At 51.3% G+C, this 20,965-nt stretch overlaps 1 pseudogene; it reads left to right on the top strand.

Annotated features, from left to right (window-relative positions):
• Positions 1-4,505: 4,505 nt before the first annotated feature.
• On the top strand, positions 4,506-16,771 carry LOC144102712 (speckle-type POZ protein-like pseudogene; annotated as a pseudogene).
• Positions 16,772-20,965: the final 4,194 nt, after the last annotated feature.

Below are 20,965 nucleotides of genomic sequence, written 5' to 3' on the forward strand. Positions count from 1 at the left end.
TTCGCGTAAACCGCCAAACTTGTTGCATCAGATGCGTGGAGGAACACCTTGCGCTAGCCGGCATGCATACAAAGGGAGGAGCATGTTCAATCAGGACTGCAAAATTGATTCTTGCCCAGCGCTTTGATATTGTTCCCAAGTCTTGAGTGATTGCCACGCTGAAAGCGGAGAGCACGCGGCTTCATCCCTTCGTTTGTAATGCGAGGTGCCAACATGTTTCTCTCAAATAATCGCTACTAAACGCAACTGCGCAATCGATGCTCGAGATTGTTGTACTGTTTGTCGTTATCTCGAAAGTTCTTGATTACATCAAAATGGACCCCTCTGAACAGCTGCGGTGACTTGGTCCTTCGGCGACAGCCGGGCACGTTTGTTGCTAACACCGCCGTGTTAATTAGTGTTTTGCTAGCGAAGACCTCCAAATTTGTTTCAGTTTTTTAATTGTTTTTTTTTTGGGGGGGGGAAGGAAATGGCGCAGTATCTGTGTCCTATATCGCTGGACACCTGAACCGCGCCGTAAGGGAAGGTATAAAGGAGGGAGTGAAAGAAAAAAGGAAGAGAGAGGTGCCGTAGTGGAGGGCTCCGGAATAATTTCGACCACCTGGGGATCTATAACGTGCACTGACATCGCACAGCACACGGGCGCCTTAGCATTTTGCCTCCATAAAACGCAGCAGCCGCGGTCGGGTTTGAACCCGGGAACTCCGCATCAGTAGCCATGCGCCTAACCACTGAGCCACCGCGGAGGGTTCCTGCAAATGTGTGTGTAGTGGTTGTTTATTAAAATAATAGTAAAAAGGAAGGAAAAGATTTTTGCTAACCCCGGCATCTGCCATCGATACTGAATCACCTGAGCAGGGGCAGCGGAAATAAAGGATAGCAGGCAGAATGGACAAATTAAATGAAAGAGGTGAGGGGACAGGAAGAGAGGATAGAGGGAGAAGTAATATATACAAACTATTTACAAAATAATGAAGTGATTGTTTCTGTGGCACCTCAGTAAGCTCGTCTGCTGGGCCCTCCATTGTCACTACCGCCTGACAATGTATATTATTGGGGTAGGAGTAACGTCTGCGCGAACCACCAAACTATTGACACAATAGATATTAAAGGGGTCATATCCATGCATCTTGGACAAGCAATTATATGTATGCTGCCAGTGTGAAAGCTATGAAGATTTGCTTGCCGCAAGCGTGGGGCTGCTTACTGAAGTAAGCGCAATGCTTGCGAGCAGGGGCGGCAGAAGCCTGGCACGTGAGGAGCGCAGAAGCGCCCGCTGTGCCCACATGCACACACTTAAAAAGTAAGAAAACGAATACAACTTAAGTGGTCCACTCGGAAGAACAACGCGGACTCACTGCCATGCACATACAACAACATTCACATCCTTTCGTTGTGCCAGCGCAACCAAGCCACCAAACACGACACCCTAAAATCCACCCCTAGAAAAAAAAAAAGACGCTGGTGATCGTGTCAGTAGACGGCGAAAGTGAAAATTGGTGTTTGCGGATTGATGGATGGAAAAAACATTTATCAGAAAAAAGGAATGAAAAAATCTTCCAGCGTGGTCTCCTACTGGTCCAGAAGTCCACGGGCTTGTGCCTCACATAAGGCCCAATAAAGCAGACATTTCTGGCCGGCTGGCTTAGCGGTCCGTAAAGCAGCCCCCCAGGAAGAATGAGGATAATAATTGGTTTCCTAGGAAAGGAAATGGCGCAGTATCTGTCTCACATATCAGCCGACACCTGTTATGCGCCGTAATTAAGGGAAGGGATATTAATAATAATTATTATTATTATTGAGATTGAAAAAATGAGAGGAAGAAAGGGGGCCTGGTGATCTTCAACTTGCACTGACATCGCAAATCACATGGGCGCCTTAGCGTTTCGCCTCCATCTAAACGCTGCCGCCGTGGTCGGGTCCGAACCCGGGTACACTGGATCACTCTCCGAGCGCCCTAACAACTGAGCCACCGCGCCTCATTACAGGTCCGGACGCCGAGAGGGGGACTCCTGTATTTTATTGAACAAGGATTAGGCACACCTCTACATTCGGTTTCACTCTAGAAACACTGGCCCTGAAGCTGCCTCCTCCGGAGCACTCAATGGGTGCATGTCCGGGCACCTGCAGAGTTTTCTAGACTCCAGCCACGCCAAGGACCAGTGAAAGCTTGTTGTGACGGCTATTGCCGTAAAATTGAATTGCGATTGCGAGATTCGTCATGTGCAGAGACTGCATGAGCTTGTATGCAATAATAATTACGCGAAGAGCGATCCAGTCCGAGCGGGCTTCCTGCCGCCCTGTTCTGTCCCTGCCCTCCTTTCTCCGTGCACGCTTGGCTGCAGGGCCCCAGAATGGGTACCAATACAAACGCGTCGTCCTTGCTGGAACATTCGCTATGTGTGTTCTGGGAAAGTTAGCGCGAGGCGCAAGGGCCCGGATATGTGCCCGCGGTGATCACGTGATCGCGCCGCCATGGGTGGCACCCTCTGCGCTGTCGCAATACGGGGTGTCAACCTGCGCACAAGGCGCCCCCTGCCCCTCACTTTTCTCTGACTCCGTTCCAGGGACGCTACCGCTAATAGCACAGCGACGACGACGATGGCAAACATGTTTTAACGCGGTTGAGGTAGGGAGCTCTTATCGCAGAAAATGCGTTGTCGTCCTGGACGTCGTGGTCGGCGTCGTTGGCCGTGAGAGAAAAATCCCCGTAAAATGTCCAGGGAAGCAACCAAGGAGGCAGGTGGGGTGGCTAGGTGACGTGACCTTGTGGCGTCATCACAACCTGCCCACTCCACTGTGAGCAAGCTGCCCACCATGGCAGGTGGGCAGTTGGAAAAAACTGGTTTTTGTGGAAAGGAAATGGAGCAGTATCTGTCTCACACATCGGCCGCCACGTGATCTGCGCAGTAAGGGAAGGGATAAAGGAGGGAGTGAAAGAAACGAGGAAGAAATAGGTGCCGTAGTGGAGGGCTCCGGAATAATTTCGACCACCTGCGGATCTTTGGCGTGCACTGATATCGCGCAGCACACAGGCGAATTAGCATTTCGTTCCATCGAAACGCAGCCGCCATGGTCGGGTTCGAACCCGGGATCTCCGGATCAGTAGCCGAGCGCCCTAACCACTGAGCTTACGCGGCCAGGAAGGGGCAATTGGGCAAATTAATGATTCGTCGCGAAAGGTTGCTGGAAAGAGCTTCATGGATCGCACTGCTCCCACCGGTGGCAGCACCTGCCAACGCAGGGCACTGACGCATCGTTTAACCGCTGCACCACTGCGCCAGGAATGGTATGCGGACTCCCGGGTATCAATGAATGCAAATTAGGGAGTGTCCAATTCAGCATATATTGCCAGTAACCAATTAGCTATCGCATCATACCCTTAAGCTGGAGCTTAAGTGCCCCTCCAATGCTATCCGCTTGCAGTCGTGTTGTTACTCGTCTGTTCCTTTCGTGTGTGCGCTCGTCGATGCTAGCAAAGAAGAACTGCCAAGAGAGAGAATGAACAGCGAACACCGACGCAGATGCAAACGAAGCCGAAGGTTCCGCCCAGAATGTGCATTTTACATTTCAGCCAACATGAAAATCGGGTGCTTGTTAAAATCGGGCAATTGCAGTATATAAAAGCAAATGAAAGTATTTTTATCACAATAGGGCCTACTTTTTTCAGTAATTACTGCTTCTGTGCATTATGACTAGTAAGGTTCGCATCAAAAGGTACACCGCCCTAAAATTAGTCTCAATAAAGGTTGTGGCAGATTCCTCTGCTTGTAATGCTTCTTCTGCAAAGCGGCATTCGGTGAAGTTTCCTTTATAACGAACATAAAAAGGCAAAAGACCATACAGTTTCCGCATTTGGAAGTTCTTGGGCGATTCTAGAATGCCAAGAGCAAAACAAGAAAATTTCTTATCAGGAGCAATTTATTATTATTATTATTATTACCAGCAGTTTTGTTTTTTTCGGGTTGCCTGCTCATTAACACAGTCACGTGAATAGGGTTGGAACAATGTCTCGTGTTTAGGGCGAAGGTTTAATTCCCCGAAAAAAAAGAAAATTTTCTCCTGGAATTCAGAAGCGATGAAAAAGCAGAAAGGAGGCGAAAGCACCGGTGGTTTTCGGTCGCAGTCTCGAGACCTCCGAGACAGCAAGCCTCGGTCCTTGCGACACGGTTGAGAGCTCCTTATCCTCTAAGGTCTAACGTACCTTATCCCCAATCTGCTTGGTGAGCGTAGACTTCTCCTACGCGCAGCCTACTAAGATGTGCGCCATGAAACTGCCTGAAGACGACTCCATCCCCACGAGCAAAATCGCGAAGGCTTCCTTTATATGGCTAATCGAGAATTTTTCCTTCTGCTGGGGGCGTCTCGGACAAGAAATAGCTAGCTCCAAATTTCAGTCGCACGGTTCTTGGTACCTGGCCTTCCGCACTGGAGAAGATGGCAACGACGATGACCGTGAGTGCCAGTTCTTGTCTTTTTTTCTCCACCACGAGGATAGCCAAAACATGACTGCAGAAGCAACGTTCTGTGTCGTCGACGTGAAGAACAATGATGCTCTCAAGAGCACCACGACTGTACTAACGTTCGCGGACGGGATAGCGACCAGCGGATTTTTGGGCACCATAACCAGAAGCGCTCTGCAAAGTGAAGCTGCGCATCTTATGAATGGAGACTCGCTTACAATACGCTGCGATCTGACTCTCGTAGACTACTCCGACGAGCACACAGAACGACACAGGACCACTGTGAGTGTCACAGACTGCCGTCTCTCCGAAGACTTGGGCTGGCTCCTGGACAGTGGCAGCGGCGCCGACGTCACTGTAAATGTGGGCGACGGCAGGTATAGTGTGCACAAGGCGATACTGGCGTCCCGGTCACCAGTTTTTCGAGCCATGTTCGAGCACGACATGCTCGAGAACCTGCAAGGGCAAGTCTTCGTGACAGACATCGAGTACGAAGTGTTTGGAGAAATGCTCCGCTTCATCTACACTGGACGTTCACCGAACCTCGACAACATGGCGCACGCCCTCATGGTGGCGGCTGACAAGTACGGCTTGCTGACTCTGCGGGACGAGTGTGAAGACGCCCTCATCCGAAACCTCAGCTTCGAGAGTACGGCGTTCAGTCATCGTCGGCGACAAGCTCAACGCTACCATTCTGCGCCGGAGCTCCCTGAATTTTATTTGTGCCAACCTGTGCGAAGTAATGAAGACGGACGGATGGTGCACACTGGTGGACGACCACATAGATCTGGTGTTGGATGTCATTAAAATAATAATAATAATAATAATAGTTGGATTTGGGGGAAAGGAAATGGCGCAGTATTTGTCTCATATATCGTTGGACACCTGAACCGCGCCGTAAGGGAAGGGATAAAGGAGGGAGTGAAAGAAGAAAGAAAAAAGAGGTGCCGTAGTGGAGGGCTCCGGAATAATTTCGACCACCTGGGGATCTTTAACGTGCACTGACATCGCACAGCACACGAGCGCCTTAGCGTTTTTCCTCCATAAAAACGCAGCCGCCGCGGTCGGGTTCGAACCCGGAAACTCCGTATCAGTAGTCGAGCGCCTTCCCGAATCTTGCGAGGACACCATAGAGCCGCCTACCAAACGACGGAGACTGTACGAGAGACGCTAAGATGAATATGTTCGATTGTCATAGCTATACGCATTGTATAAGACACTGCAAAACCACGGACAAGCAAACGTGTGGTTCTGGAATAATAATAATTATTGGTTTTTGGGGGAAAGGAAATGGCGCACTATCTGTCTCATATATCGTTGGACACCTGAACCGCGCCGTAAGGGAAGGGATAAAGGAGGGAGTGAAAGAAGAAAGGAAGAAGAGGTGCCGTAGTGGAGGGCTCCGCAATAATTTCGACCACCTGGGGATCTTTAACGTGCACTGACATCGCACAGCGCACGTTAAAGATCCCCAGGTAGTCGAAATTATTCCGGAGCTGGAATTTCAAAAATTTTCGGGTCATGACATTTACCCTGCCACAGAACTCCTATACTTTAATTCTGCAGTGTTGTTTGGTTTCCTAGAAGGCGTCAAGCAGTGCAATGTGCAGATTGCTTTGCCATGCATATCGTTCTTAGCCTGCCACTGTGTTATATACTGTGGACATTTGCTTGTAACCAAAATTATTAGAACACGAAAAATATGGTAAAATAAAATAAAAATACAAAGTCAAACGAAGAGGTCTGGCGCACCAGCGGCTGTTCAATATTTTTCAGAGACGAAAGGCTCACGGCTCTGGACAGAAATATATTCACATTAAATGACATCGTACCCGTTCTCACTTTCGCTTTCATGCCATGTAATCAAAACTGATAACCACGCATTTATATTTCCGATTGGCGATTTTATGCAATTAAAGCAGTTGGTGTGCATTAAGAATGTCGCATTAAAGAAACTAGATCATTAGCGCCGCAATGTCTGGTCACTTCAGGCACGTCATGCTACTTTGATGATTTTACATGAACGGTAAATAAGCTACGTAGATCTCCTTTAAGGCAGAGCGGAACAATTAGAAATCTTGTTTTATTTTTTATTTATTCAAGTTACCCCTAAAGGCCCTCCAGAAGAGGGTATTACATAGGGGGGTCTGTGCGTCTACACGTGTCTGTGCGTCTACAAACGCATTTTCATTCTTATTTCTGCGGGACCGTGTGCTCAGATTTTTTATCGTGCTTTTAGTTTTACAGGCCGATTGTTCCCGTGAAATGGTAGAACAAGCAATCTCGTGTGAATCTCGTCACGGCACGTCTTTCTTCCTTTCTCCTTGTACTCCCTCCTTTATTCCTTCCCTCTTCTCTTAGTGCGCGGTTCGGTGCCCCGCCGTGGTGGCTCAGTGGTTAGGGCGCTCGACTACTGATCCGGAGTTCCCGGGCTCGAACCCGACCGCGGCGGCTGCGTTTTTATGGAGGAAAAACGCTAAGGCGCCCGTGTGCTGTGCGATGTCAGTGCACGTTAAAGATCCCCAGGTGGTCGAAATTATTCCGGAGCCCTCCACTACGGCACCTCTCTCCTCCTTTCTTCTTTCACTCCCTCCTTTATCCCTTCCCTTACGGCGCGGTTCAGGTGTCCAACGATATATGAGACAGATACTGCGCCATTTCCTTTCCCCCAAAAACCAATTATAATTATATATGTCTAGCGAGATATGTGAGACAGTTACCGCACCATTCCCTGTCCTCAAAAACGAATTTTCATTTTCGATTTTATTCGTGGTTGTGGAACACAAAATGTGCCTCTGTGCTGTACGATGTGTGGGAATCATATTTGAACAGCGCAATAAAACAACGGGACACAACGAAGAAAGGACACCACAAGCGCTTGTGGTGTCCTTTCTTCGTTGTGTCCCGTTGTTTTATTGCGCTGTTCAAATATGAATCAATACCAATTAGCGCTTGTGGTGTCCTTTCTTCGTTGTGTCCCGTTGTTTTATTGCGCTGTTCAAATATGAATCAATACCAACTCGCCCAGTTCGCAGCTTTAATGGATGTGTGGGAAGCCTGCTAGATTCCCGCCGTGGCGTCTGCGCGGCATCCCGCGTCGCCCTCCTTCCCTTTCTCCCGCCTCGGGCGGCGGAGAGACGGCTGGTGGCTAATCGCTGTCATTCGGCCGCAGCTCCGCCCCCGGCTTCCCAAGGGCCTTTGCCATTGGTGACTTTTGGCGGGAATTCGGGACCCGTTTGGGGTGGTCGCGCGACCTTCCGAGCGGGGGCCGAGAGAGAGAGGAGAGACCCCTCCGAGACAGCGTAAGGTGCGTACGTTACTGTTCGTCCGGGCCGGCCTCTGCCGTTCGGACCAGTTCATACTCGAGCTCGCCAGCGTGGGTCCTTGATCCGCCGCGGCTCGAGCCTGTCCAGGGGTCCAACGACCTCTGACAGGCGCACCTTGCGTTGACTGCCCACTCTCTCTCGCAAACGGCCCATCGGCCGACACGAGAGAGATCACAGCACTGCCGCGGGGACAATCTCCTGCAGCGGCGTGCTAGCGGCGCGCATTTCTCTTGTTGCCCCGAGCGCGCACCGGAGCCTTGCTCTGAGCGCGCCCCGGGACGGGGTGACTGTTGAGTGTGCGTATGTACCGCTGGAGGACGGCGTCAATAAACGTCTCCTTCGTGAACTTGGAGGCCTGTTTCTTGCGGCGAGCCGCTCTCCTCTCTGCAGAGGTTGAACGCCGCCGCAGCGGTGCCCCAGGGTGCGTGTGGTGACGGCTGATCGGGGCCCTTGGCTCGCGCGAAGCTCGAACCCTCGGTGGGTAGTGGCCTGTGCCTACTGAGAAACCCACAACTGGCGCCCAACGTGCTAAGTCACTGGCTCTTAGCCTTTGATAGCACATTTGCCGAGCAGGTCGCCTTGACGATCACGCTTGCGCACCATGTCTGCCACCCCCATCGGGGCACTCGGCAGCTACGTGTCGGCTCCCTTAGGAGTCGAAGCGTCCTTTGATCCGTTGGCGGCTGTTCCTTCGAATAGCCAAACACCGTGGTTGGCCGCGGCCCCCATTGGGGCATACGGCGCTACAACCCCCAACGTCGATCACGCAGCTCCCATTGGAGCTGTATCGGGAGCACCCTGCGGTGCACCCGTCAATCACATGCCTCCGCTGTGCGTGCTTTGCGCCCCGTGCGAAAGCGGTGCGTGCGACGCTGCCGCAACCGGCCGTCCTGCACAGCAGCAGCCGTGCCCCGCGAGCGGTCAATTCTGCTCTGGGAACGGTGAGGCGCTGGCCCGGCTCCCTGTGGAAACCGCGCCGCTCATCGAACTGGGCGCCTTGCCTCCTGCGTTCGTGCAGCCCGCCCAAGCCTCCTCTGAGGCCGGAGCGCAGTCGCTGCCCAAATAGCGCGGACCCGAGTTCAGTTGCTAGGGTTCACGCTGGGCGAGGGCTCCATTGAGCCCGATGCGGACAAACTCCGAGCCATACTCGAGTTTCCCGTGCCCAAGGACGTACGCGGCCTCCGCCGTTTTCTGGGAATGGCCAATTTCTATCGGTCGTTCATCCCGTCCTGTGCCCGCGTGCAGGCACCCTTGACCAAGCTCTTGGGAAAGACTGCCGCGTGGCGATGGGGGCCCGAGCAAGAGCGATCCTTTCGCCTCCTGTCTAGTGCCATTGCCCAGACAGCGCAGCTCAGGCTACCCGACCTGACCAGACAGTTCGTAGTCCAGACTGACGCGAGCGATCTGGGTTTAGGAGCAGTTCTCCTACAGGATTTCGATGGCGTGCTGCAGCCGCTGGCCTTTGCCAGCCGCTCCTTGCTACCCTCGGAGAGGAATTATTCCGTGACCGAGAAGGAGTGCCTCGCCATCGTGTTTGCACTGCGGAAATTCGACGTCTACCTTGACGGAACGCAATTCGTGGTGCAGACAGACCACAGTGCGCTCAGTTGGCTGATGCGGCTCCGCGAGCCTGCGGGTCGGCTGGCGCGCTGGGCTCTCCTGATACAGCATTACGACTTTTCGGTGCAGTATCGAAAGGGGAGCACGAACGTGGTAGCTGACGCGCTATCCCGTGCCCCACTCGCCAGCGGCGCCTTGACGCCAGCAGGCGGAGCGGGCGAAAAAGCGGACGAGCCGCCGGGCGGCAAGGAGGGGGAGCCCGCAAACGGGCTAACCCATTCCGCTAACCAGGCAAGCAGCGCTTCGCAAAGCGGGCGGGAGGCAAAGCTCCGCGTGAGCGCCTCGGAGACGCCGTCGCGAGCGGAAATTTTGGCTGCAAACCTGAAGGGGGACGAGACCAGGCCCCCCTCTGGGAGAACTGGAATCGTTTTCAGCCGGAAAGAGCTGCTGAAAGCCCAGCAAAATGACCCCATGTGTCGCGAGATGAGCGACGGTCTCAGGGAGACGGAGCGCCGGGACGCTACTTGTATTGTAGCGGGCGCAGGGGGTGAAAGCCAGCGTGGGTCGCGGCGAGCCCCGGGGGATTCATATTTGCTGGGCCATGACGGGCTCGTGCTGAAATACATAGCCACCGATGATGAGTCCATTGACCCGTTCAAGGTGGTTATCCCCAAAAGTCTGAGAGGCGCACTGTTGCGATTTTCTCATGACGAACCACTGGCCGGTCACCTGAGTGGCTCCAAAGTTTTTGCAAAACTGAGTCAATCGGTGACGTGGCCCGGCATGAAGCGTGACATTTTCCGCTATTGCCGTTCCTGCCATGTCTGTCAAGCGGTGAAGTCAAGGGGCGGCAAGCCGCCCGGAATGATGAAACCAATTGACAGTGTGCGTCTGTGGCAGATGGCCACCTGCGATCTGATGGGGCCTTTCCCCAGGAGTAAGCAGGGGTTCATTGACCTGATGGTAGTAGCTGACCATTTTTCCAAATGGGTCGAGTTGTACCCGCTTCGGAAAGTGTCAGCACGAGCGGTGCTGGATAAACTCCAGGAAGTGTTCTGTCGGTTCGGCTTTCCGGAAAGACTGATCACGGACAATGCGTCCTATTTCACCGCTCGGGTGTTCGGTAACACGTGCCGTTCCCTCGGAATCGAGCACTACACCACTTCACCCTACCATCCCCAGTCCAACTTGACCGAACGAATCAACCGAACGCTCAAGCCAATGCTGGCGGCCTTTGCCGAGTGTCAAAAGGACTGGGCAGACCATTTGAGCGAATTTGCGTTCGCCATTCGAACCGCTGAGAATCGCTCAACTGGTTTCTCTCCCGCCTTCCTCAATTTCGGGAGGGAGCTGGCGAATCCGATGTCAAACGTCGTGCAGAGCCAGCTCGGGGATGAGAAGACGCGGGCAGACTGCTCTGCTTATGCGTCGACGCTTCGGGACCGGCTTGGTCGGGCTCTCAATAGAGCAAGGCAGAGTTTGGCGGCAGCCAGAGCCCAACAGAAGGCTCAGTATGACCGCAAGCACCGCAGCCTGACTTTTCAGGCGGGTGATCTTGTCCTGAAGCGCAACCACGTTCTTAGTGATGCGAGCAAGGGGTTCTCAGCCTCGCTCGCTCCTAAGTGGCTTGGTCCGTACCGAGTGGTCAGAGTCTGGTCGCCGCTCGCGTACGTGCTGGAGGATCCCCTTTCGGGGAAAACCAGCCGTGCCCACATCGCAGACCTGAAGGCCTATGCGTCACGGTCTGACGAGTTTGCGTCGGTACCCATTGGTATCACAAGCAAGCGCAAAGGCACAACTGGTGCTGCGGAACGCAACCGTACCGAGCACCGGTACAATCTGAGGCGACGGTCACCGATGTGATTGATGCCGGATGGCGGACTCTTCCGCAACCGAAGGCACGCAGCCTCAGCTAGCTGGCGAGCTTTCTCGTCGGGCCCTACCCCAGGGGAAGCACGGCGCTCTCTTTTTTTGTTTGCCGCATGCTCAGTTCCAGCCTTGTGCAGTTATTTAGTCGTTTGTTTGTTTTAGTCAGTCTGTAGCATGTTTTTGTTTCCAGTTTATTCGTTGTTTCTTCTAACGTTCCGAGATCTGTACATATGTAATATACGTTTGCGTTGGCGTTCAGTTTTTTTAAACCAGACTTGTACATATGTAAAGTTCAGCCTACTCGCGATTGCACTTTTCTTGTAGCGCAGAGATGGCCTTCTTTTGTACAGCGCGCCTTGTTTTCATTTATGTTCTGACCCCACGGGTGCGGCGAGGAAGAACACGGGACCGGTTGGTTCGCGGAGGGGTCGGCGAAAGTCTCCCCTTCCGGCTGGGGAGTGGGTTGCTCGTTAAGGAGCGAGTGTCTCGCGGCATGGTCTTTGTGTGGCTATGGGGAGCGTGAAGAGTGCGTCTGAAGAGTGTGTCCTTTGACCCCTGCCACGGCGCCTCGGAACGATTCCGACAAGCGGGTCGTTGTGACTGATGAATGTCCGCTTCTGTGCCGGTGCGTGCCTGCGATTGTGCGTGTTCCCAAGATCAAAGGCAACGCCGAGAAGGGGACAGGAAGGACAGCACCCTTTCCCGTGCGGGTCCTCTTCGGGATCGTCGAGCGTCGTCAACGTCCCCATGCTCAACTTTGATGACCTTGTGGAGGACAAGGGACCGCCGTCGATAAATCGTCTACCGGGACCCTGAAGGCAGCAAAAGCGTGAGTTGGCCGCCGACAGGCCCAATGGGCCGCGCCATCGAACATTATGAGGCTGCAGGCCACCTGTAAGCTGGCCTTGTGTACAGTGTACAGTGTAGTTAGTTTTGTCTCCTTGGAACGTATGCAAGTGTTGTTTGTTTTCTGTTCTTATTTGTTTGTCGTTGGGGTATGGCTGGAACTGAAGTGTGGTAGATTTATGTGGATTTATTTTTTATTTTTTTATTATTTTGCCGCATGCTTTCGCCGATGGGTAGGAGGGCATTTAAGGAGAGGAGGATGTGGGAAGCCTGCTAGATTCCCGCCGTGGCGTCTGCGCGGCATCCCGCGTCGCCCTCCTTCCCTTTCTCCCGCCTCGGGCGGCGGAGAGACGGCTGGTGGCTAATCGCTGTCATTCGGCCGCAGCTCCGCCCCCGGCTTCCCAAGGGCCTTTGCCATTGGTGACTTTTGGCGGGAATTCGGGACCCGTTTGGGGTGGTCGCGCGACCTTCCGAGCGGGGGCCGAGAGAGAGAGGAGAGACCCCTCCGAGACAGCGTAAGGTGCGTACGTTACTGTTCGTCCGGGCCGGCCTCTGCCGTTCGGACCAGTTCATACTCGAGCTCGCCAGCGTGGGTCCTTGATCCGCCGCGGCTCGAGCCTGTCCAGGGGTCCAACGACCTCTGACAGGCGCACCTTGCGTTGACTGCCCACTCTCTCTCGCAAACGGCCCATCGGCCGACACGAGAGAGATCACAGCACTGCCGCGGGGACAATCTCCTGCAGCGGCGTGCTAGCGGCGCGCATTTCTCTTGTTGCCCCGAGCGCGCACCGGAGCCTTGCTCCGAGCGCGCCCCGGGACGGGGTGACTGTTGAGTGTGCGTATGTACCGCTGGAGGACGGCGTCAATAAACGTCTCCTTCGTGAACTTGGAGGCCTGTTTCTTGCGGCGAGCCGCTCTCCTCTCTGCAGAGGTTGAACGCCGCCACAGCGGTGCCCCAGGGTGCGTGTGGTGACGGCTGATCGGGGCCCTTGGCTCGCGCGAAGCTCGAACCCTCGGTGGGTAGTGGCCTGTGCCTACTGAGAAACCCACAGATGTCAGCACAGATTCCCGGGGGTCGAAATTCCTCTTGAGCCCACCACAATTGCACTGCTTTTTCTTTCTCTTCTTTCACTCCCACCTTCCCCTCCCTCACGGTTGGCTCGTGGTGCATAACAACTGAGGCAGTTACTGCTCCTTTTCTTTTTCCCTCTAGAACAACTGCTCTGCACCTATGGGAATATCTTTGCGCTTTCGACAGGTGGTCGGAACTTTCCAGAGACCTGCACTACGGCACCTCTTTCTTCATTTCTTCTTTCACTCCCTCCTCTATATCTTCCCTTACCGCGCAGTTCGGGTGTCCACTGAGATATGTGAGGCAGTTACTGCGTCATTTCCTTTCCTGAAAAAACATTTTTTTAATTATTTAGATGAACCCATCTTTTTTATTTATTTAAGCATCCTCCTCATCTCTGATATCATATTCTTTATGCCCTGAGGCAATAAACATCGCTTGAAAAAAAAAAACATTTTTCTTGTCAACACGGAGTTCCCGGGTTCGAACCCGACCGCGGCGGCTGCGTTTTTATGGAGGAAAAACGCTAAGGCGCCCGTGTGCTGTGCGATGTCAGTGCACGTAAAAGATCCCCAGGTGGTCGAAATTATTCCGGAGCCCTCCACTACGGACCTATTCGTTCCTATCTTCTTTCACCCCCTCTTTATCCCTTCCCTTACGGCGCGGTTCAGGTGTCCAACGATATATGAGACAGATACTGCGCCATTTCCATTCCACCAAAAACCAATTATTGTCAACACGGAAGCGCGCGCGAAAGGAATCACGGGACACCTAAAGGAAGAGGAAGTTCGAGAGCACGTGACCACTTTTTGATCTGCTGTCGTGGCATTCCACCCAAGCAGTCTGGCCTACGACATCAGTGCAGGAAGACGCAACTGTGTTCGGACCATGTCGCAGGCTAGTACCCCGTACCACATTCTTCAGAATGCACATGAGGGGACTCATTGAAGGGCCGGCAACAATCTGGATCACTTTTGGTAATTACGTGCAGCGATATCTACCTGCAGGTGCTTTCCGAGACGTCTGCCCCGGCCCTGGATGTACTCGTCATCGTACAAGGTGAGGACAACTGTCCCCTTCTTACAACGCGAAATCATCCAATGTTCTGCGACAACGAGGCCGGGTAGGTAGATTCGTGACTTTTCAGAATATGTCCCAGGAGGTCTCTGGCGGAATAGATAGCCCGGTAACTGGCGTTGAAGTGTTCGCTATGCATTGAATATATAGATCTGGCACTCGACGCGCGTCGCAGCTGTAGCTTCTTCGACGCGCTTTGTGCGTTCAAAGACTTCTAGTCACATTACGAGACGGGAAGCCAGTCATTGCGTGTTCGACTTCCTCTGTCACACGCGCGTCGGCGCGAGTTATTCTTTCGAGGGTCCGCGACTATCACATAACGCAACGGCTTTATTGGTTCCATGTGCTGAAGGCGCCGGCGACTGAAATTCGAACAATGCTGTCCACCTTAAAGCCATTTCAGCATCATGGACCAGCATCCGTGTTAAGGCCTAGGACTGAAAACAATTTACACGCGTGTCTTGAAAAAAATTACAAAAATTCCCTGCGGTTCAACTAATGCTAAACCTGGTTAGAGGGCGAAAGCTGTGGTGTATTGGGCAAGCAGACGCGGCTTGGCGTCTGTAACATTGAGTGCGTTCCGTACACTATAGGCAGCGCACCCACCCTACCACAGTGGCATGCGGCAGCGGCTTGGCGTCTGTAACGTTGAGAGCGTTCCGCACGCTGCATAGGTACCCGCCAAGGTCACACGGTGGTTAATGCGCTCGTGTACTAATCCAGAGTACCGGGGTTCGAAACTATCCGCGGCGGCCTTGCTTCGATGGAGGTGGTGGTAGTGGTTTTTTTATTAAAATAATAGTAAAAAGGAAGGAAAAGATTTTTGCTCCCCCCGCCATCTGCCATCGATACTGAAGCACCTGAGCTGGGCCAGCGGAAATAAAGGATAGCAGGCATGATGGAGAGATTAGATGAAAGGGGTGAGAGGACAGGAACAGAGGGAAGGGGGAGAAGTAATATATGCAAATTACTTACACAATAACATGTGTCCAGTTGTGCGCGGGATTATTTCATTTTAGAGGAATTAAAACAGGTGCACAGCACTGTGTTGGCTACAACTGGTGTGGGGCGTCCAGTTATTAATCGTTTAAGGCAGAACTCGCGGAGCGTTCGGTCACTGCGTGTAACTAATTGACAGAAAACAGACGGGACGTCAAGCCCGTGTGTTCGAGTAATGCACAGAGGCTCAACAAAGTTCGCTCACGCGTGCGCGCACTGCACTCCTGCCGCAATAGCGTCTCGATAGTGTTTCGACGGGGGCGGAACGCAACTGAGGGCACCTAATCTGGTTACGTGGAGGATTGTGAAAGCACGTGTTTTGACGTAGGGAAAAGTTTTTGACAGAAGGGCGCAGTAGCTCTCAAATCTCGACATCTCGCTGGACACCTCAACCCCGCAAAAACATGTTTTTTGAAGAAAATTGCTAAAAAATTGAAAATTGGTTCTCGGGGAAAGGGAGTAGTATATGTCACATCTCGGCGGAGACCTGAACCGAGCCGTAAAGGAAGAGATAAAGGCGGGACTAAGAGAAGAAAGGAAGAAAGAGGTGCCGTTGTGGAGGACTCAGGAATAATTTTGACCACCTGGGCATCTTTTACGTGCACTGACATCGCAAAGGCTCCTTCGCGTTTCGCTACAATCGTAACGCGGCCGCCGCGGTTGGCTTCGAACCCGGGAACGTTTTTGCCAAAAGGATGCACTAGCTCTCAGATTTCGACATCTCGGTGGACACTTGAACCCCGCACAATCGTGATCTCTGGCTCTGGGAAGGACAAATTTAACGACACGCGAAGAGCGGCTTTACCCAGCGTAATGAAGCTGTTACTTTGAAATGCATAATTAAGGATGTTTTGGCAGTATAAGAGGTTTCTAAATTCGCCTTTCGGACTCTCGTCCCTGCAAGACCCTTTTTGACGGCAGACATCGCGGTGTTGCGGTGGCATGATTGGGTGTTCGAGTTGCCTCACACTAAGCCTTTCTTTACTTTTTTGGAAGAAGAAATTCGCATCCATGGGGATGAACCAAGAAATGCGCTCAGCGACACGTTGGGAAATTGGCGACGCCAACGTGTGTACCATTTTACCGTCCTTCAATAGTTCAGTTGTTTAGAGCGCTAGGCAACTGATCTGGAGTACACGGGTTCGAACCCGACTGCGGCGGCCGTGTTTAGATGCCGGTGAAACTCGGGCGTCCGTGTGCTGTGCAATGTCGATGTTCAGGTTGTCGAAACTATTCGGGAGCCCTCCACTGCGGTACCTCTTTCTTCGCCTCTTCTCTTATTCCCTCCTATATCTCTTACCTTACGGTGAGGTTCTGGTGTCCGCCGATATGTGAGGCAGATACTCCGCCATTTCCTTTTCCCAAAAACCAATTTCCAATTGAGGAAAAGAAATTACGGTCCCTGTTTCACATATATCAGTGGGCTACCGAACCGGACAATACAGCCATCACTTCTGAATTAGTGATTCGAACCATTTGGCACAGACCAACATGGGCATGTGCTATATGCGAACATCTTGTGAGTAGGTGTCCGGTACCTGCCCCCTGTACAAAGGTAGAGTGGCTGACCAGCCAGAACATCAATGTTGTTTGTGGCATTCGTGAGAAATTCCTGCCTTTTTAAGCTGTATACGCTTTCCTTTTTACAAGTAGAAGAAATTTCGCCGTATGCTCTAAGCTTCCCATTTTCCGACGCACCCGCAGGTGTTCCGAAGGGACGCAGTTCCTTCGTTGTCATGGAAACAACCGACGAATGCTCCATTTTTCCTGTGCCATCCTGATCCCTACGCGCGTTCTTTGTGGCCCATTACGGTGAACATGTCCAGGCTGACGAGGATACGCAGTCAAGCTGGAATAGAGCAAATATCAATAGGTAAATACCTGAATCTTTCTTCATAAAACTATGAGCGTTTGCGTACTCTATCCTTTACTTTAGAAACAAGGCATTCGTTGTTGGCGTAAGGTATCCGAAAAGGGCCATGTCGATCATTTGACGAAATGAGGACGCGCTTCTGTTGCACTCAGACGCCTTAATTTCAAAAACTTGGGATGAACTTAACTCCTTAGCTCTCCTAAGCTTAGCAGCATTAAATGTGCTAAAGACCTCGACTTCACGGCTTGGAGTCAAACCGCTTGGGCGCTATATATTTTTCCCAGAGACTGTACGTGGAGACTTGTGCATCTCGCGGTTGGAAACTAATGCGTCACTTGTCAAGGCGGTTATGCAATTACCACAACTGGTGGAGGGCGCTCGTATTCGCAGTTCTGTTGTAAACGCCACACGAATGGTTAGCGCAGATACGTTAGACATTCAGGCCTGCCTAGCAGGCAGTCAACCTACTGAGCAAATCAAATTGCCATCAACCCACCCACTGGGTGCTCAAAATGCGGACAGATAGATCAGTAGTTCCTCCGTTAAAGGGGAAAGCACGCACGCGCGAGAGTCCCGTAGCCGTATCTATTACAGATGCATGGACACGTTTCGAAAGCTGTTGCACCACTGGCGTAGCACATGGTGAACGGTTGATTGCAACGAAGCACCCGCTTTGGTTGGAGAAGAAATTATGTGGCCCTACTCGGCGTACGGTTTGGCAGCGTGTCTGAAAGTAATCGTGGCTGAGAGGGCTTCAGCACCAGATACGGTGCAAAGCTGTTATATGCGAGGTGTCTAAAACCCATGTCACTGGACTCTCTTTAGCCAACTTTTAACGTGAAATGACGTTTGCAATGCTATTTGGGAATGACTAGCGGATTCCTTCGCCTTCGCTTTTCCATCACCTTTATTTCAGAGCTTTCTGGAAAGTTTCTCTTGCTGAACTTTGCCCTCTTCATATTAAAGCCAAGCTGAAATAGTTTTCTGAGAATTCCAGGTTGTTTAAGAGCTTCTAAATAAAACACGCAAAGTGTTCTGCACTAGCATTGAAAATGGTAACGCAATCGTCCATTCAAACCACGATGATAATCATGCTTCTCCTCACGGCGTTGGGGAAGTGTGAGGAAACTTGTCGTGACGTCTTTTTTTGCCGAAATTTCAGGTCTTTGCTGCCCTCTACCACATCCTGCTGTGCATCTTCCGATGTCACCGAACAATGCTTCGTCAGCTTCACATTGGATGTCATTAGTTTTCTTCCATGCAACAACCGTTTCTTCGCTGGAAACTTAGCGCCGTCGTACGTGCCATCGTACGTGACCTCATTATCGGCTTCTCTTCCCGTCGCTTGCAGATAAACCTTGCAGATAAACCTCAACTCCAACGCCACTCTATTCGGCGATTACGCGGCAATTTCAAAAGTTGGGGCAAAACAATTTCGCAGGTTATTTCGCAGGAATTCATCGAATTCTAAAATTTTTTCAGTTGCCCTTTAAATCATAATTTGCGTGAATTTGCTCTTCATATTAGCTATGGTTGTACTGTGCGACTTCAGTGGATGTTAAAGAACCCCAGCTGGTCGAAATTTCCGGAGCCCTCCGCTACGGCGTCCCTCATAGCTTGATTCGCTTTGGGACGTAACCACCCCCCCCCCCACCCACCCACACACACACACACCTATGCTGTAGGCAGTGATGAGTTTCATGCACGTCGCTTACTTGTGCCATCCGTCGACGCCAGCAATAAACACCACGTAGCTCAAGGGGGATAGATGAATGCCCTTCGCAGGTGCAAAATCAAATAGCTGTTCCTGTGTCGCAGCGGCCTCTGTCTACCGACCAGTAAAATAACCAAATATTAAAAATAACCGCTCCCAATATTAAAAATAACCACTCTAATTTCTACCGGAAGTGCTGCTTGCCATTGCAATTAAAAGCGCTTTCTAGGTTTTGTAGAAATCTGTGCGCACATTGTAAGAATTGTACATTTCTTTTGTGCTTTTCTGCCATTCAGTGCTTACGTGTTTGGCGTCTTATGCATTTTGGCTAAATCTCGCAATTGTTTCGAGAACTGGAGATTCACGAATTCTCTAGATATCATCAGGATATCGTGGAAAAGCCCGACCAGTTTCCTCTGGACAACTCGTCTACAACGTTTAAACGAGAACAAGTGGTGTTGTTCGTTACGTTATTTATGCTTCGTCATGCAAATCATTGTATGCTTGGCCATTGCAGGATGGCTCTGGCGTTTCGGATGTGGGACCTGCAGCTGGCTTTATATGTCGCCTTGCCAGCCCTGAACTCGGCGGTCTGCTCTATCGCTACATCTTCGCTCGGCATGGGGTGAGTGAGGGAGAGAGGGAGACATCTGCCACTGAAGTTCAAGTTTTAAGTGCGTTAGCTATTACTGTTCTCCTTTCAAGATGGCGCCCGGAAATCTCGAGTCACCAAAATGACTTCCCATCACGTGACTGCACGCGCGCAGTAGTCAGGCCGGCACAGCACCCAATTTAACTCCATGCGCTGGCGTTCGCTATATTTGTACTGGGTAGCGGCTCCCGAGACTTGGGGTTGCCATTGGTGACAAAATTGTGGCCCATTCCTTTGGCACAGTGGGTTCGCAGTGATGGCAAACGAATTGGTAATATACGGCACACATAGTTGTTAGTTGAGTTGAAGAGTGGTGTGTGTGAGCGATCCGTACCAACGACCTTTGTCCCTCGAAACCGTAGTGGGGGCGACCTTCGGAGGGCCGTGGTGGGCGAACCACAGGTCACAGAGGTATGCAGCTGGTACCAAACGAATTGTCGTTTCGTTTCGTGGTGTACACGTCTGTGTCCCAACTTTCCGAAAACAGGCGAAAACAGTGCAGCTAAGGCTCATTTTATTTCTCATTCGCGAATCATTTCATTTGTTTTTATTTAGTATGCTACGTGAGCGGCAGCTGAGAAGGGTGGGATTTAGTGTGCGTAAAGTGTGACCGCATCACTCAGAAAGAATGGTCACGATGTTTCTACCGGCTGCCTTAATCTGTTGCAAGAAGTGACGTTGAATATGTTACTCGTCCAGAAAACAAATTTAAGTATTTTTTTCTGCATGTAGTCAATACAGCACGCTTCAAGCCTCTGTTAAGTGTAACATGAATCGCAGGAGGACAGGAGAAATAAAATAGCCATATGCTGTTCATTGTCGCGCTTACTTCAGCGCAGTATTCCCTGCAGTAAAAAACTCCCCTAGCCCTTTTAAAATGTATCAGGAATATTTAGAAAAAAAATTGCATCTGAAGAAACTGCAAGGCATTTATTAGAGATTAAGAACAAAATCGCCTTTCAGTATCGTTTCATTTTGAACATCTTCAAGCTAAAACAAGAACTAAACAAGTAAGGCATGGATGCTGACGTCATTGTTAAAAAAAAAAGATTTTCACGCGGAAGTACTACCTCAAAGGCATGGGAAAGTGAAATTTCTGTTGATGTGTCCCGTGCGCAATCCACTAGTATGGCCTTTGAGCGTAAAACTAACGAAAAAGGTGAATGAAATTAGTACGGCTAGCAAGGATATAATTGCTATGTGCTTGGTTTATTATCTTCTTTATTGCCGAACACTTCATCCTCAGAGATGCTTACCTTGGTGGCATGGGTATCTAGAAAGATTTGGTGATTTTTAGATAGCGCGGCTAGTATTTAACGCGCCAGCTGTCATGCTAGTTGGTACGGTTACCCCGTCAATGAAACTCGCATTCACAGTTGTCCTGTCACAGCCGCAAAGATGATTAGCCATAATATTTAACGTGCAGGACTGTTTTGTAGGCAGTTCTCCTACTAAACAGCGGATATGGTCGTTACCCCACCCACTCTGTGCTCAATGTGGACACGTACATAAAC

Source organism: Amblyomma americanum, chromosome 8 (assembly GCF_052857255.1).
Source record: "Amblyomma americanum isolate KBUSLIRL-KWMA chromosome 8, ASM5285725v1, whole genome shotgun sequence".
NCBI classification, from domain to species: Eukaryota; Metazoa; Arthropoda; class Arachnida; order Ixodida; family Ixodidae; genus Amblyomma; species Amblyomma americanum.